The following is a 16,674-nucleotide window of genomic DNA, read 5'->3' on the forward strand; positions in this document are numbered from 1 at the left end:
ATCCAATGAAAAAAAATTACTAAGACTTCCTCTCCTTTCCCTTGCACGACTCATGGCATTTCTCAGCATGTCTTCAGTTCGAAGCCACGATTCCTTAGCTTCCAACTGCGTCTCGTTCACAAGTTTCAGCGCTAGCCAATGTGATGGAAAACGTCGAGGAACCCTGGGTAACTTTGAAAAAATGTGGTTCTGCCTTATGATTTTCAGATTTTTGCTGCTGATATCAGCATATTTTAGCCCTTGAGTGCCACACCTCCGTATATATAGGAGTTAATTATCTTTAACATACGTCTATAACGATGACATCGAAGAGGTGCTCACTCCATCACATTTAATGCATGGTCGCAACACATGTAGGCCTTGTGTTCAGTCTGGAGATGCGGACGAACTTGATAGCAAGGCAAAACTTTTAAGACCTTAATGGAGCATTTTTGGAATCGATTTAGTAACGAATACATAACCAATCTGAGAGAGTTTCATGCACAATGACCAAGTCACAGTCGTTCTGTTGAGCTTGGAGAAATAGTCATTATTCATTCTGATAAGAAGCACATCAATTGCCGTATGGGAAAGGTGACGTACCTTATTACGAGCAGGGACAATAACGTCCGTGCAGCTATAGTTAAAGTTTTTACGCCGTATACCAAAGTCATTAACTATATGAAGCGATTAATTGAAAAATTGTATCCCTTAGAGCTAAAGAGCGTTGAATCTGTGAGTTACGAGGAGAAACAAGAAAGTATGAAAATTATGGACAGTGATATGACAGTTATAGCCGATGACACTGCAACGGAACGCCCCAGAAGGATTGCAGCAGACAATAGCATTCTTATACGACGTATTCTGGGGCAAACCTGACATTGTATATACTCTTTAGTTCTTATGTATCTTAACGTAGTACTTGTTGAACACTTTTGTTTAAGGGGGGAGTGTGTCAGATCTCTCTGGTGGAGAGCCTCCCTCACTTTGGATATATTTGTGTGTAGTGAACTAGGTAATAGTTGAAACTTTATGTTTGAGAAAGAAAACTTAATATTCAGTCTGATCGTAATTCTTTTCAAAAAATTTTAGAGATTTTAAATAAAAAAAATTAAAAAATGTACGAAATAATGATGAAGATCGAAATTTGAAAAGTATTTTTTTATGTGCTCGCTTTACACAGAGCTTTTTCAAGGGAAAATGTCATTTATTGAAGATATTATTTCGGTTTGTCTGTTCAGTATTCATATTACTGTGGAAAGTTTATCATTTCTTGAACATGATAGTTTAGTACGCGACGTTTCGGGAGATCCTTCTCTTATGGGAGAAGGACCACCCGAAACGTCGGCTACTAAACTATCATGTTAAAGAAATGATAAACTTTCCACAGTAAAATGTCAGTTGGTGCGAAAAAAGGTGACCGTTTTATAAAGTGTCCGCCTTATAACTTTTTTTGTGAGAGTTTGACCTGAAATCAGTCCGTTCCAAGGAATAGTGTCCGTTATATAGAGGTGTCCGCTTTAATGACTTTTTTTTGTCCTTTTTCAATAGTCCCATGGTAGTAGTAAACTCCATTGTGATTGAACTTCACAAATTCAATCTGGAAAGTTCTTATATAGCATTTTAATGAAAAGTTGTGCAGCTGTAAACTACTTGACGGGTGACGCAGAGAAAAAGTAGGACAGGTGTTGAATGGAAGTTACTCTGTGTGTTTCGCAACCATTCCTTTCGTTTCAGAAAATGTTGCAACTGTTTTCACACATCTCCTATTTCCATAATAGGCAATATCGTCACTTAAACAGCTGTTAGGGCGTGTACAAAAAATTGAAAAAAAAAATTTGAAGATCAAATGTCAAATTTTTTTTCGGGGGGCAATTCTCCGGGGGTAATTCTCCGGGCAATTCTTCGGATACCATCTAAAGAGTTTATTTACAATTTCTTTGAATGCTTTGAGATGAATGAGTGGCTGGTGATCACTATAAACAACAAAGGGATTTCCAATCAAATAATACTCGCACCGTTTAACTGCAAAATAAATCGCTAGTAATTCTTTATCGGTCGTACAATAGTCAGCTTAAGGAATGGACGACGGCAATCTTTAGAACGGTGTTCGCGGATGAGGTCGACGTCCACGTACTGAAGTGAATGACTTCATTAAGAAAAATGTATAGACGACGGTAATTCATTTATAAACAAACTTGGCTGTTGTTCGTGATGTTCGAGAAATTTTATTGTACTTATATTGTAAAGAAACGATAGATGAAATTGAGTTTTTGATTCTTCATAATTCCATCTTGTCGAGAAATCTAGATATACCCTATTGGCAGTACAGTCAGTTCCAGTTAGATGAATTAAACGACTCTGAGTGCATGGCAGAGTTTCGTTTTTATAGGAGCGACATGTACGTGTTAGCTGATTTGTTTCGTATTCCACAGCATGTGATTTGTTATAATGGAATCAAGGTTGAGAAAATTGAAGCATTTAGCATATTTCTAAAGAGATTTGCTTATCCATGTAGATATAGAGTAGTTATAGACATGGGCATATAGACATGAGCACAGTTTTAGTAAACTAAAACTTTGCTCACACCCCCATGTCTATGACTACTTGTACACCCTTCAGCTTCGCTCTATGACGTCACATGTAAAACTGTGCTCGTACCCTCATATGGTGTTTTGGAAATATTAAAATACACGTATGGTCATTTATGTATAAAGTGCTATTTTTTGCTGTTTGGGAGGGTCTGCAAGTGTATGTTTATGGTGTTGCCAAGGGTCGGCAAGAGTATGTTTTTTCAGCCTGTGTATACCATTGGATGTCTATAATATAGTATACCATCGGATGTCTCTCCAATATATGGTATAGAAAAAGTTCAACCGTCTGATGTCTCTATATGGTATATAAAAAGTTCAAATGTTGTAGTGGTAGTTATGACGTCATAGTTTGATGAAATATATATAAAGAAATAATCTGTATGTATAGTATAAATGAATAAACTTACAGATATAGAAATGTCTGAATTAGATGATGATGATTTACTTAATTATAGAGAGTATCATATGGATGATATTTTTGGTGATACTGATGATATAAGTGATGAGATTAAGATTACAACAGCATCGACACTAGTTTGTCCAAAATGTGGTGTAGTTAGTGATATTCCTGTTTATATACCTTCATACAGTGTTTTTGAACGTTGTGCATTTCGGAAGAAGTGCATACAAGAGGGATGGGAATTTCACTGTGATCCTAAAACAGTTCCTATGTATGCAAGATCAAGTGGTATATGATAATATGATAAAAACTTTATGGAGTCAGATTAATAATACAGACAATTTAGTATACAATTATGTTATACCACTCAGTATCCCCATAGTAGAATCCCTATTAAAGAAGAACAAGTTGATGTCTTATAAAAATAGTATATTCTACATTTATTTGACATTAATGAATCAACCGTTTCCACATCTAGTAGTAGAGGAACGTAATCTATTTACTGTCATAAGTCGTTTATACAATAAGCACAAAGCAAATAAGAAAAGAGCTTTATAAACTATTACTTTACACTAAAAAAGATATTCCAAGCACTGGGTGTGAATGATTATGCAAAAATAATTCCACAATTAAAAACACAATCTAGGCAAAAGGAAATAGAAAGAATATGGAGTTTAATATCTAAGGATTCCAAATGGGCTGAAGCTCTTCAAAAACAAATGATCTCTTAGGACCACTATCCAAATAATATAACGTTAGTTGATTACTTTTAATGTATCTATCTTTTACTTTATATACAACCACTGACCATATTGGATCAGTAGATCGTTTTCGTCTTTCACCTTTAAAAATTTGTCCTTCCAATTTACCGGGCTCATATAGATTATCTAACGTTGGTACCAACATCAAGTAATTATCACTTTTGATGGGCTGTGAAAATTCCTGTTTTATAAAAGTATGATTTATGGCGTCTACTGGTTTCATATCAATTAGTCTGCTTTTTTCGTTATTCAATGCACTAACTACCGTTTGCAATCTACCAACCCATTCTCTATTACTTTTTGATGGATCTTCAAACTCCTTATGGTACTGATAACTACATAGTCTATCTGCTAATGTTTTATTAAATCGTTCAACAATACCTTGACTTCTATGTGAGCTAGGATCACCACGTTGTATTATGACATTATGCTTGTTCATAAGTTTGGTAACATCACCATAAAACCCTTTGCCAGCATCACAAATCGATGTTTTGGGGAATTTTAGTTCAGTATTAACATATATCCAATTAAAGGCTTCAGCGGTTTCTTTTGCGCTTTTACTAGTTAGTTAATATGCTGATTTATACCTACTAGCAACATCCACAACACAGAGAGCATACTTATATGTTTTTCTTTTGTACTTATCATGTGGAAGATACAAGATATCTACCTGATGTATATCATTGGGTGTAGCATAAATAGAATATGAGGAATTAGGCCTCGAAATATATTTTGGTGCTGGTAGATATATTTGATACAATGGTTGTTTTAGTAGCCATGTTTCTGCTTCTTCATTGGTTGTACCAGCTTTTTTAGCCAACTTACTTATCGGAATTTTACCTCTCCAGTAGCCAGTACCAGAGTAATAAATCTTATCCATTCTTATAATATATGAAGTATAATATCTATGGACCATAAATTTTCTCTTACTTGTTACTTATCCCATTGATAGGTCTGTAATAATACCATCTAATATCACCATATCTGATAGAAATGTAGTATCCTCATATTTTATTCCATTTAGAAATGATTGTATTTGGGTAAGAACCTTATTGTATGATGTGTATGTAAATTTATACATCTCAACCTTGTTAGTAATATTTGTTTTCGTCATATATCCCTGTATGATCACACCAAAACCGCTTATAGAGCCCAATAATAAGGCATTTGCGGTTATTGTTCCAGCAATCCCACCAACAACAATTATTGTTATACTAACCATATTTAGAACCAGTTTTAGTTTTTTAGTACGTTTATATATCTCCATTTGTAGCATATGTACAACTTATGATAATATTCATACCAATTCAATAGCTTAACTATTTCAGCGTCTGAACAATCTTCACCACTATTTTCAAAGCATATGATTTGTTTCATTATATTATATTTAAAATAAATTATTCTAGTTATATATTATACAATGGCAGAAGGCTTTGAAGGTGATGTATTTGATAAAAGTTTTAAAGAGGCTGATGGTAAAATAGATGATGATATTGGAATCGATGATATGGATAAATTAATTAACAAACGGAATAAGTTACAAAATAAATTTGAAAAATATAGATACAGGTACAATGTCAAAAGAACAAATAGCAGAAAGGAGTGAGTTGTTGAATAGAGAGATTGATGGAATATCATCAAAATAGAAGCAAAAAAAGTTAGGATGGCTAAAACTATAGTATCTATACTGCATACAGAATATCGTAAAATGAAAAAATCCGGAAAAGTGATGGTTAAAGATGTAGAATCTGCTAAAAATTTGTATGATAGAATTAATTATAGGGAGAAAAATTTCCTGTTTGATGGTGAAAAAGGTCAAAGTACATTATTATTAACAAATAAAAATAAATGGAGAACGGCTATATAATATGGTAAAGTATTAGGCAATGATGTATTAGAGGAAATGGGCTTTAACTCGAATTCATCTATTCAGCAAAAGAAGCAGTAAAACAGGTAGTTGCCAGATTGGATGAAGAAGTAGATGCAGCATCCGATAAATAGTTAGCAGCTGGTAGTGAAGGAACTTCAGAGTCGTTTGAGACTTTTTAAAATACATTGGATGAATCCCAGAAAAATATTGAAAAGGAAACATCTCATATGGATCATAATGAAAAGGAGGGATACTCACAACTAACAAATGAATTAAAAACAAGAGAAATTAATAAATAACATCGAGGGATCTCTTAAAGTGGCTGTGTTGCATAATGTCAAATACCAATAGCACATTGAATTAGAGAATAACAAACTCCAGGAAATAGAAGATAATCCTGATAACTATACTGAGGAACAGAAAAAGGAAGTCATAGATAGAATAGATGAACTAACCAAAAAAATTGAAGTTAGCAATAAGGCTATAGATAGTTACAAAGAACAGTTTACCAACCAATTATCACAACTTAAGGATTTACTCTCACGCTTTAAGGATGCAGAAACAGGCACATTGGGTGAAAGAATTAAAAACCTATTCCGTAAACAAGGTATTACAATAGTATCGGTTCTGACAGCATTCGATATGACTATTGGTGTGTTAGTAGAAGCATTATTGCCAGGAAGTGGAACATCATCATCATCTGGATCACCTACATGAGATAAAAAGGGTGCTAAGGGATAGGTAAAAGGTAAATTGAAAGCACTTGCTGGCCTATTGGGCAAACTAGCAGGAAAAGCAGCAGCAGCAGCCATACCTGGCATCATAGGATCAGTAGTCGCATGGTTATTAAATAGAGCAAAAGATGTCATCGGATGGTTGTCCCAATATGCGTGGGCACTTATTACAGGCATAGGTGTGTTAATTTATACGTATTTCATGATTAAAAAAAATAATGACCATATATATATATATAATGGAAGTATTAGATGGTGAAGAATTCGATAGAAGCTATAATAACACCCAAATATTTGATAATGATAACACAGCACACTTTGATAATACAAATGATGAGGCCATAGAAAGGAATAACTTAATAGCACAAATAGATGAAATGCATCAATCAGGAGATATACAGTGTATACAGGAAATGCAGGATCAAGTGGATAGAATAGATAGGCGTGTGGAAAATGAGAAAATAAAAGTTAGCAAGACGATTGTGATGTTATTGAAGAGAAAATATAGGCAAAACAGATTAGATTCATTTGGTGATGCAATTAAGGAATTGTATAGGAAAATCAGGATTACATCAAATGATATTATGTTTGACAAAGGAGATGGTGTACAAAGATCATTATTGGAAAATGGTAAATGGTATTCACCTAAAGATTATGGAATAGTATTAGGTAAAGAATTTATGGAAAAAATGAATTTTGACACATCTATGGATTCACTAAATGAAACAAAGAAGACATTATCCAAATTGGGAAGACAATTAAATCAATTAAAGTATTTTAGATCTATATATGATGAGATGAAACCCAAGGAAACAATAGAAATGATAGATGTAACTAAAAATAATGTAGATGTAGCAATTCAAACATTAGAACAACAATCCTTGATGATGCGGTTTTAGAGGTTTGGACCAAGCAATGACAAAAATCAAGGGAAATATTAAATTGGCTGTAGCAAATGGTTTAGATTATAAGACAGATTTAAAAAAAGAGAATAGGAAACTTCAGGAAATTAAAGATAGTAAAGATTATGCTGATTTGCAGAAACTGGAATTAAGAAAAAACAGAAGCAAGAATAAAGGAATTGAAACATAGGATTGAGCTTAATGATGAGATTATTGACGATTTAAAAGGCAAATTTTAGGGACCAGATATCACATATCAAAGATTCACTCTCACGTTTTATGGATAAGGATGAAGGTACATTAGCCGAAAGAATTAAAACCCTCTTCCAGGAGCAGGGTATTACGATAGTATCAGTTCTAACAGCATTCGGAATGGCTATTGGTTTAATGGTAGAAGCATTATTGCCTGGAGCCAAAAAAGGAAACATCTGCAGGAAAAGATAAAAGAAAACCAATGGATGGATAAGTAATGAATTAAAAGCACTTGCAAACCTGTTGGGTAGATTGGCTGATAAATCAAAGGCATTACCTGGAATTATTGGATCCATAATATCATTTAGACTAAATAGAATAAAAGATGTTTTCGGATGGTTATCTGAGAATGTATGGGCATTAGTTGTAGGCATTGGTATGCTAATCTATGTAAAAGTGCCACAAAAGTGAAAATACAGTGGTTATCTATATAATAATACGCCAGTTCTGTGTGTCTGTAACAGGCAAAGTGGATATGTTCATTTTCCTTTGATCTTACCGAAATTTTCTTTGAAGTAACCGAAAAATGCATGTCTAATATGTTAAAATTTCTGACGTTACGGCGCGACGTCAATAACACTACTTTAACGTCAATATCCTATATTAAATTAATGAAGCCGTTACAGTGCACTTAAAACTTTGAGGCCAAATAATTTGGAAACGAGGTGGTGACGTCAATGATTTTTCACCGCGTGGGTAACTAGGGACCACCTAGGACCAATTTGGTTAATTTTCCTAAATATGGGTCCCCAAATCCGTTTAGGAGTGAAGGGATTGATGACGTCATCAAAAAACCTTTAAACCCCAATATCTCTTCAACTGTTTCTCAAAAGTACTTGATCCTATACATTTTCTTGATCAGCGTTTCAAGATCCATATGATGAATGCAACGAGTGTACGAATTTGTGAAGGAATTTTTTTTGAAACTTTTGGTAGGGACTTTGCTGACGTCAGCAAAATTTTTAAACCCTTATATCTCCTTAGGCGTTTGTCAAAAACATACGGTACTATACATTATTTTGATCAGCGTTTCAACCTCTACACATTACAGACAACAAATGACTAAATTTCACCAATTTTCTTTTTGTATATACACTGCTGACGTCAGCAAAAAATCTAAAGCAACCTATATTTCCATTGTTCTTCTGCGCCTTAGTGGATTTTTCCACGGGCTTTATCGACTAGTCTATATAATAATACGCCAGTTCCGTGTCTCTGTGACAGGCAAAGAGGATGTGTTCATTTTCCTTTGATCTTACCGAAATTTTCTTTGAAGTAACCAAAAAATGCATGTCTAATATGTTATATTTTCTGACGTTACGGCGCGACGTCAATAACACTACTTTAACGTCAATATCTTATATTAAATTAATGAAGCCGTTACAGTGCACTTAAAACTTTGAGGCCAAATAACTTGGAAACGAGGTGGTGACGTCAATGATTTTTCACCGCGTGGGTAACTAGGGACCACCTGGGACCAATTTGGGTAAGTTTCCCAAACCTTGGTCCCTGAATCCGTTTCAAAATGAACGGGTTGATGACGTCATCACAAAACCTTCAAACCCCAATATCTCTGCAACCGTTTGTCAAAAGTTCATGTTTCTATACATTTTCTTAATCAGCATTTCAAGATCTATACGATGAATGCAACGGGTGTACGAATTTGTAAAGAAAGTTTTTTTGGAACTTTTGGTAGGGACTTCGCTGACGTCAGCAAAGTTTTTAAGCCCTTATATCTTCTTAGGCGTTTGTCAAAAACATACGGTACTATGCATTATTTTGACCAGCGTTTCAACTCTACACATTACAGACAACGAATGACTAAATTTCACCAATTTTCCTTCTGTGTATGCACTGCTGATGTCAGCAAAAAATCTAAAGCAACCTATTTTTCCATTGTTCTTCTGCCTTAGTGGATTTTTCCACGGGCTTTATTGACTAGTCTATATAATAATACGCTAAGTGTGTCCGTCTGTCTGTGACAGGCAAAGTTGATATCGTCATTTTCCTTTGATGTTGCCGAAATTTCCTTTTAAGTCACCGAAAAAATTATGTCCATTTTGCTGGCGGGTTTACTTTGTTTACATCACGTGATCAAAATGGAGAAACTTGATTTGCTGAATTAAATTTAACGGCTTTCTTTACAAAAATGGTGTCCCTTGACACCGAAAAAAACAACAACAAAAGAACGGTCCCTCTGTCTTGAAAAAAGTAATTCAGAGAAAGAAGAGTCCAAGAAGTGAAGTAAGAAGTGGTAGTTAGAGCTAGAAGTAAAGTAGTAAAGTTAGAATTAGAAAATAAAAGCTGGAGTTTGAAGTGGATTTAAAATCAATAATAGTAAGAACTTTGATGTATTCAGACGTTTAGTTTTTATGTCACCGGAACAAGCAGACTCGCATTTTCCAAGAAAAGCCTCAAATTCTTGAAGTTTTATATTTTACCGCTTTTTTTTAAAAAAACCTAGCCACCATATTTGTTTATGTTTTTGTTGCATGATTAATGTATCCCTGGCGCGTAACTAATGTGTTTGTCCTAAAATTCAAAATGCTGCATCAAGCTGTTAGCTAACTAACAAACGGAAAACTTTGGTTTGTTGAACTTACTGCTTATTGTAATGTTATTATTTTTACATTACTATTGTTTCTCTTTATGTGTGTTTTAAGCATAAATAGCTAGCTTTAGTTTTAGCTAAGTGTTCCCAGTTTAGATATATTTAACTGGGGGTCTTAGCTACTGTTAGCTAGCTAATTTAGCCTCTCCAAGTCCTGCTCTCCCATCCCATGGCTAGCTCTAACCTATGAATTATGTTGTTATTCCTTTTTTTTAATATGTATAGCTAGCTAACTTAGTTTACCTATCTTAAACTTCTCTTCTTTCATGAGCAAAATCTTTCAAAGACTTAAACTTTGGACAGGATAGTAGGATGTATTTTTCTAGGAGTATAATTATTTTCATATTTCCTGTAAACTTTACAAGGGGACCCAAGCAATTTTTTTCAGAATTTAAAGCATGTGTGTTAAGTTATTGTTTTGTTTCTGACATCCTGTTAAACTTTTGTCAGCCTACATGTAAAATTCCAGGTTATTTTTACAGGGGGTTGTAGACATTTCATTGGCAATTTTACGTGGGGTTATGACTTTATTTTAATTTAATGAGAGGATGGTATGGTTGTTTGTGTTTTTGTTTATGTTGCAAACTGCTGCTTTTTAAAATTTTGTGTAAACTTTTGTGGGAAAAAGACCACATGCAATATACTGAAAGAACAAATTCACGTTTTTGTTAACGTTTTTGTTAAGAATTTTAAAATTGTAATAATAACTGTGTTTGGTGATAATAAAAACTTTTTTGTTTTTAATATTATATGAAATGCCTGATTTTTCTATGATTTGATGTGTTTCATAACCTTTTTGTGGAAGATTTATGGGCAATGGCAATATAGGACATGCTAAAAATGGACTGATTTTTGTTGATTTGAATGTGCTCCTCAAAAACAAATCTGTTTTACATTTTGTGTAAACTTTTGTGAGGACAGACCGTATATACACTCTGTTTTCCAAAAATAATATCTTTGTTGATTCAAATTTACTCCTTATTCATTTTTGACATTCATGTTTAAAATATTTGGTAAAGGTCACTACAGATCATCGTACTCAGGAAAAAATTTTTGTATTCTTAACCTGTTCATTTTTACAATTTGTGTATATTTTTTGGGAACAGGATAGTATGTAATCGAAGAAATGATTTTCCAGATATAAATTTTATGTTTTTTGACACTTTGATTGAATTATTAAAGGTTTTTCACAAAGTAGAGATGTGTTATTTCTGACTTTATTATTTGTTGGTGTTGTACATGATTCTATACATTATTTTGATTATTATTTCAAGCTCTATACATAATGATCTTTGTTGATTCAAGTTTATTCTTTGCTCATTGATTTTTTGACATTTAGGTTTAAAATTGCTCGTAAAGGGTAGTACGGAACCAAAAGTGAAAAATTTTGTGTTCTTCACTGGTTGATTTTTACATTTTGTGTAAATTTTTGTGGTAGAGGATGGTATATAACCGAAATGACTGATTTTTCTAGATTTAAATTTGATGTTTTACAAACTATGGCTTTTTCGTATTTTTGTATAAGCTTCTAAGGGAAAGACAATATATAAAATGTGTAAAAAGTTTATTTTTGTTGATTTGTGCTAACTCTTGCAGGCCTCCTTTTTGACATTTTAGAATAAAATACTAAGGGTTTTCAACATAATCACTTTTAGGATGTATATACATATTTGAGATGTGTTATTTCTGACATTGTTATTATTTGTGTTGTGGCTGTTGGTGTTGTGACTGTAGGTGTTGTAACTGTCGGTGTTCTTACTGTCGGTTTTGTGAATTTGGTGTTGTGAGTGTCGATGTTGTCAGTGTCGATGTTGTAACTTTTTATCAACTAGATTTTACACCTTGCAAGCTGTTTTTTTTTATTTTGCGTAAGATTTGAGGATTTAATGCGATTTGATATTAATATGATTAATATGATATTGTAAGATTTTAAGGACATTTATTTTTATACTTCTAAAATATAATATAAAATATTGTATAGAAAACATCTAAAGCAACCTATTTTTCATAAATATTAAATTTTTTTGCAGATGGGTTTCTGACGTCATCAAAATTCATATGACGCTTATTTTTCAATTTTATCCTGCCTCAGTGGATTTTTCCACGGGCTTTATCGACTAGTCTCTATAACAGGGTGGCCACTCGTCCTTGAAAACCTTGAATGTTCTTGAATGTTCTTGAATTTTATTTGGTCTTGAATTGTTCTTGAAATAGTATGTTTTCCACCCTTGGTTCTTGAATGTTCTTGAGTTTTTACAATTCTATGAAAAATCTTTTTAGAATAGTAAAAAAATGTCTAGTAAAAAAAGTACCAGAATGCATGGAAAAAGTATTTTTAATGAAAGTTGGTTGAGCGATGAACAGTTTAAAATATGGTTGAAAAGGGGACCAGATAAACACAAAGCATTGTGTAGACTTTGTAACACAGTGATAGACATAACTATAATGGGAAAAAGTGCTTTAGCATCGCATTCTAAGGGCAACAAGCATTAAGTGAATGTGAAAAACTATAGTCCAGTTTCTGGTCTGTTCTTCAAAAGTAACCCTCCAAAGCCATCATCAAGCAAAGACGCCTCCCCCGCCACTAACAAGATTGATTTAATGATGAGTACATTAGCAGTTTCCCATGCTGAAATTCGTTGGGCTCTGAAAGTACTAACATCACATCATTCATTTCGTTCTTGCTTGAATTTGAACCAGCTATTTTGTGTGATGTTCCCTGACAGTGACATAGCAAAGTCATTCCAGTTATCAAAAACGAAATGTGCGTACTACATCGTACATGGATTAGCCCCATATTTCATGGAAATCTTGCTCCAAGAAATTAAAAATTCGCCAACCTATTCCACACTTTTTGACGAAAGTTTGAATCATTATAAACAGGAAGAACAAATGGACGTTCAGATTCGTTTCTGGAATGAAAATCTCTATGAAGTCCAGACACGTTACCTAACCTCAAGGTTTTTCAGGCGCCCAAATGCAGATAACATCTTGCACGAGATTCTTCAAGCAACTGATGCGTTACCCCAGAAATCAATGGTCATGCTTTCCATGGACGGACCAAACACTAATTGGAAAGTTTATGAAAATTTAAAATCGCATCGTACTGAGAAAAAATATCCCCAAATTATTGATGTTGGTTCGTGTGGATTACACGTGGTGCACGGAGCCTTTCAGACTGGCGTAAAAGCAACTGGCTGGAAATTGGAAAAGGTTTTAAAGGCCATGTGGAAGCTGTTCAATGATTCCCCAGCTCGAAGAGATCTATATATTCAGTTAAGCAAATCAGATGTTTTTCCAATAATGTTTTGCCAGACACGCTGGGTTGAGGATGAACCTGTTGCCATCCGAGCAAAGGAAGTTTGGGAAAATGTTGTGAATGTCATAAAGCATTATCAAACCTTATGCAAATCAAAACAACCAAGCAAAAACAGTTCGTATGACACCTTGGTCACCCACCACACTGACATGTTTATGCAAGTAAAGTTACAATTCTTTGTTGATGTAGCCAGCATGATGTCTTCGTATCTGAAGCAATTCCAGACGGATAATCCAATGATGCCATTTGTTTCGGAAATATTAGAAAATATTATCCGTCGGTTAATGAAGATTTTCATTCGGAAAACCGTTATTGATGAAGCTGATTCAGCTTATTCTTTAATTAAAATTGATTTGCAGAAACGAGAGAATCATTTACCACCGGAATTAGTCAAGTTACCAACTGCCACCAAAACCTTGCTTTCGTCCCTTCAAGCCAGTTTGACAAAGAAGTTGAAGTTTAAAGGAGAATGTGCTGCACTTATTAAAGGTATTATTGAAAAGCTACAAGAACGATCGCCATTGAAACACCTTTTTGTTCGATCTTTGTCTAGTCTTGTTCCAAAGAATATGATTGAAAGTAAAAACTGTCTACTTAAGTTTGAAAAGGTCGTGGACAAGTTTTACACAACAAATCACATCAATTCAAAAGAAGCAGATAATGCCAAGTTGCAGTTGGAGGAGTTCATCTCACGCACAGCTAAGACTCATAAAGATAAGTTTCTTGGCTTTAGCCTTTCTGATAATCGTTTGGATCATTTTTACCGCGAGTATTTAAACGGTTCTGATAAATACAAAGATTTATGGAAAGTCATGGTGATGGTCTTCACTATTTCACATGGACAAAGCCAGATCGAGAGAGGATTCAGCATCAACAAAGAAGTCACTATCGAAAATCTTAAAAACAAGTCACTATGTGCTCAGCGGTTGGTATATGATGCCTTAAAGTGTTGCAAGGAAGATGTGCATGATATTGAAATCACTGCCAAAATGGTTACATCATGTAAAACAGCCCGTTCTAGGTATGTATTTGCCCTTGAAGAAGTAAAAAAATCAAAAGAAAATGAAGCAGCGAATAACAAGAGAAAGATAATAGCATATGAGATTGATAGTGTGAAACGCAAACGAATGGAGGTAGATACATGTATTCGATCATTGAACAAAGATATGAACAACTGTCTTGATGAGGGCGAGGTTAGCCATGACATTGCTATGTTTCTGAAAGCAAATGCATTCAGAAAAGCCATTACAGAGAAAAAAGTGACAATGGTGGATTTAGATGAGGCTATTAAAAAACTGGAGGAAGATCTCAAAAACTAATAACCTCTATAATACTCGTAGTTTGTTGACATTAGTTTATTTCAAGATATATGGATTATTTATTAGCTTCATATTAGCGTCATTTTGTCTGGTTCATTTTCTAATTTGAAGATCTTCTTATACAATACAATATATGTTCTATTTTTAATTGAGAATTAAAGTTTTATAAAACACAAGAAATAGAATCCTTTGGACCGTTTCCATAATACTGAATAAATAGATTTTAGAAACAAGAAGAGAAGAACACTATTTATTGAACTTTGTTATTTTTGTGACTTTTATATTCTGTTATTTTTAGTTTTACACTTTTGTTACTATATAATTCTAGCTTTCTGATAAGTATTTATAAACTTGTACACAAAGTAGCTATGTACTCCTAAAAGAATGATTTCTGGAACGATATCAACTTTATTATCAAGGTTTCTACATGTCTACACTCTTTTATTTTGTTCAAATTATCACAGATTATGCTATATTGATGTATAAAGTCAGTGAATTGATCAAGATATTAGCTTTTGTTGAAGTTGTTAAAAATTATTTTTGTCCTTGAAAACCAATATTTTGTTCTTGAATTGTTCTTGATTAGTTCTTGGATTTTTTTTTAATTTTGAGTGGCCACCCTGCTATAATAATACGCTAGGTGTGTCTGTCTGTGTGTCTGTGACAGGCAAAGTGGATGTCTTCATTTTCCTTTGATGTTGCCGAAAAATGCATGTCTAATATGTTAAATTTTTTGACGTTACGACGCGACGAAAATAACACTACTTTAACGTCAATATCCTATATTAAATTAATGAAGCCATTACAGTGCACCTAAAACTTCGAGGCCAAATAACTTGGAAACAAGGTGGTGACGTCAATGATTTTTCACCGCGTGGGTAACTAGGGACCAACTAGGACCAATTTGGGTAATTTTCCCAAACCTGGGTCCCCGAATCCGTTTCGGAATGGACAGGTTGATGACGTCATCGAAAAACCTTCAAATCCTAATATCTCTGCAACCGTTTGTCAAAAATACGCGATCGTATACATTTTCTTGATAAGTGTTTCAAGACCAATACAATGAAGGCAGCAGGTATACAAATTTCTAAAAAAAAAATTTGGGGGTTTGACTGGCCATTGCTGACATCAGCAAAATGTTAAAACCCTTATGTCTCATTAACTGCTTATCAAAAAGATATGATCATATACATTTTCTTGGTCAGCGTTTTAACATCTGCATAGTACAGGCAACGAATGAACTAAATTTCGCCAAATATTTTTGTAATTGCACTGCTGACGTCAGCAAAAAATCTAAAACAACCTACTTTTCCATTGTCCTTCTGCCTGAGTGGATTTTTCCACGGCCTTATCGACTAGTCTATATAATAATACGCCAGTTCCGTGTGTCTGTGACAGGCAAAGTAGATCTGCCTAGTTTCCTTTGATCTTACCGAAATTTTCCTTGAAGTAACCGAAAAATATCTGTCTAATATGTTAAATTTTTCGACGTTACGACGCGACGAAAATAACACTACTTTAACGTCAATATCCTATATTAAATTAATGAAGCCATTACAGTGCACCTAAAACTTTGAGGCCAAATAACTTGAAAACGAGGTGGTAACATCAATGATTTTTCACCGCGCAGGTAGCTAGGGACCACCTAGGACCAATTTGGGTAATTTTCCCAAACCTGGGTCCCCAAATCCGTTTTGGAATGGACGGGATAATGACGTCATCAAAATATCTTCAAACCCTAATATCTCTGCAAGCGTTTATCAAAAGTTCATGATCCTATACATTTTCTTGATCAACATTTCAAGATCTATAGGATGAAGGTCACAGGTATAAAAATTTCTGAAAAAAATTTGGGGGGTTTTGACGACCATTGCTGACGTCAGCAAAATTTCTAAACCCTTATATCTCATTAACCGCTCATCAAAGGCACATG

The sequence above is a fragment of the Hydractinia symbiolongicarpus genome, chromosome 12 (genome assembly GCF_029227915.1).
Source record: "Hydractinia symbiolongicarpus strain clone_291-10 chromosome 12, HSymV2.1, whole genome shotgun sequence".
Lineage (NCBI taxonomy): Eukaryota > Metazoa > Cnidaria > Hydrozoa > Anthoathecata > Hydractiniidae > Hydractinia > Hydractinia symbiolongicarpus.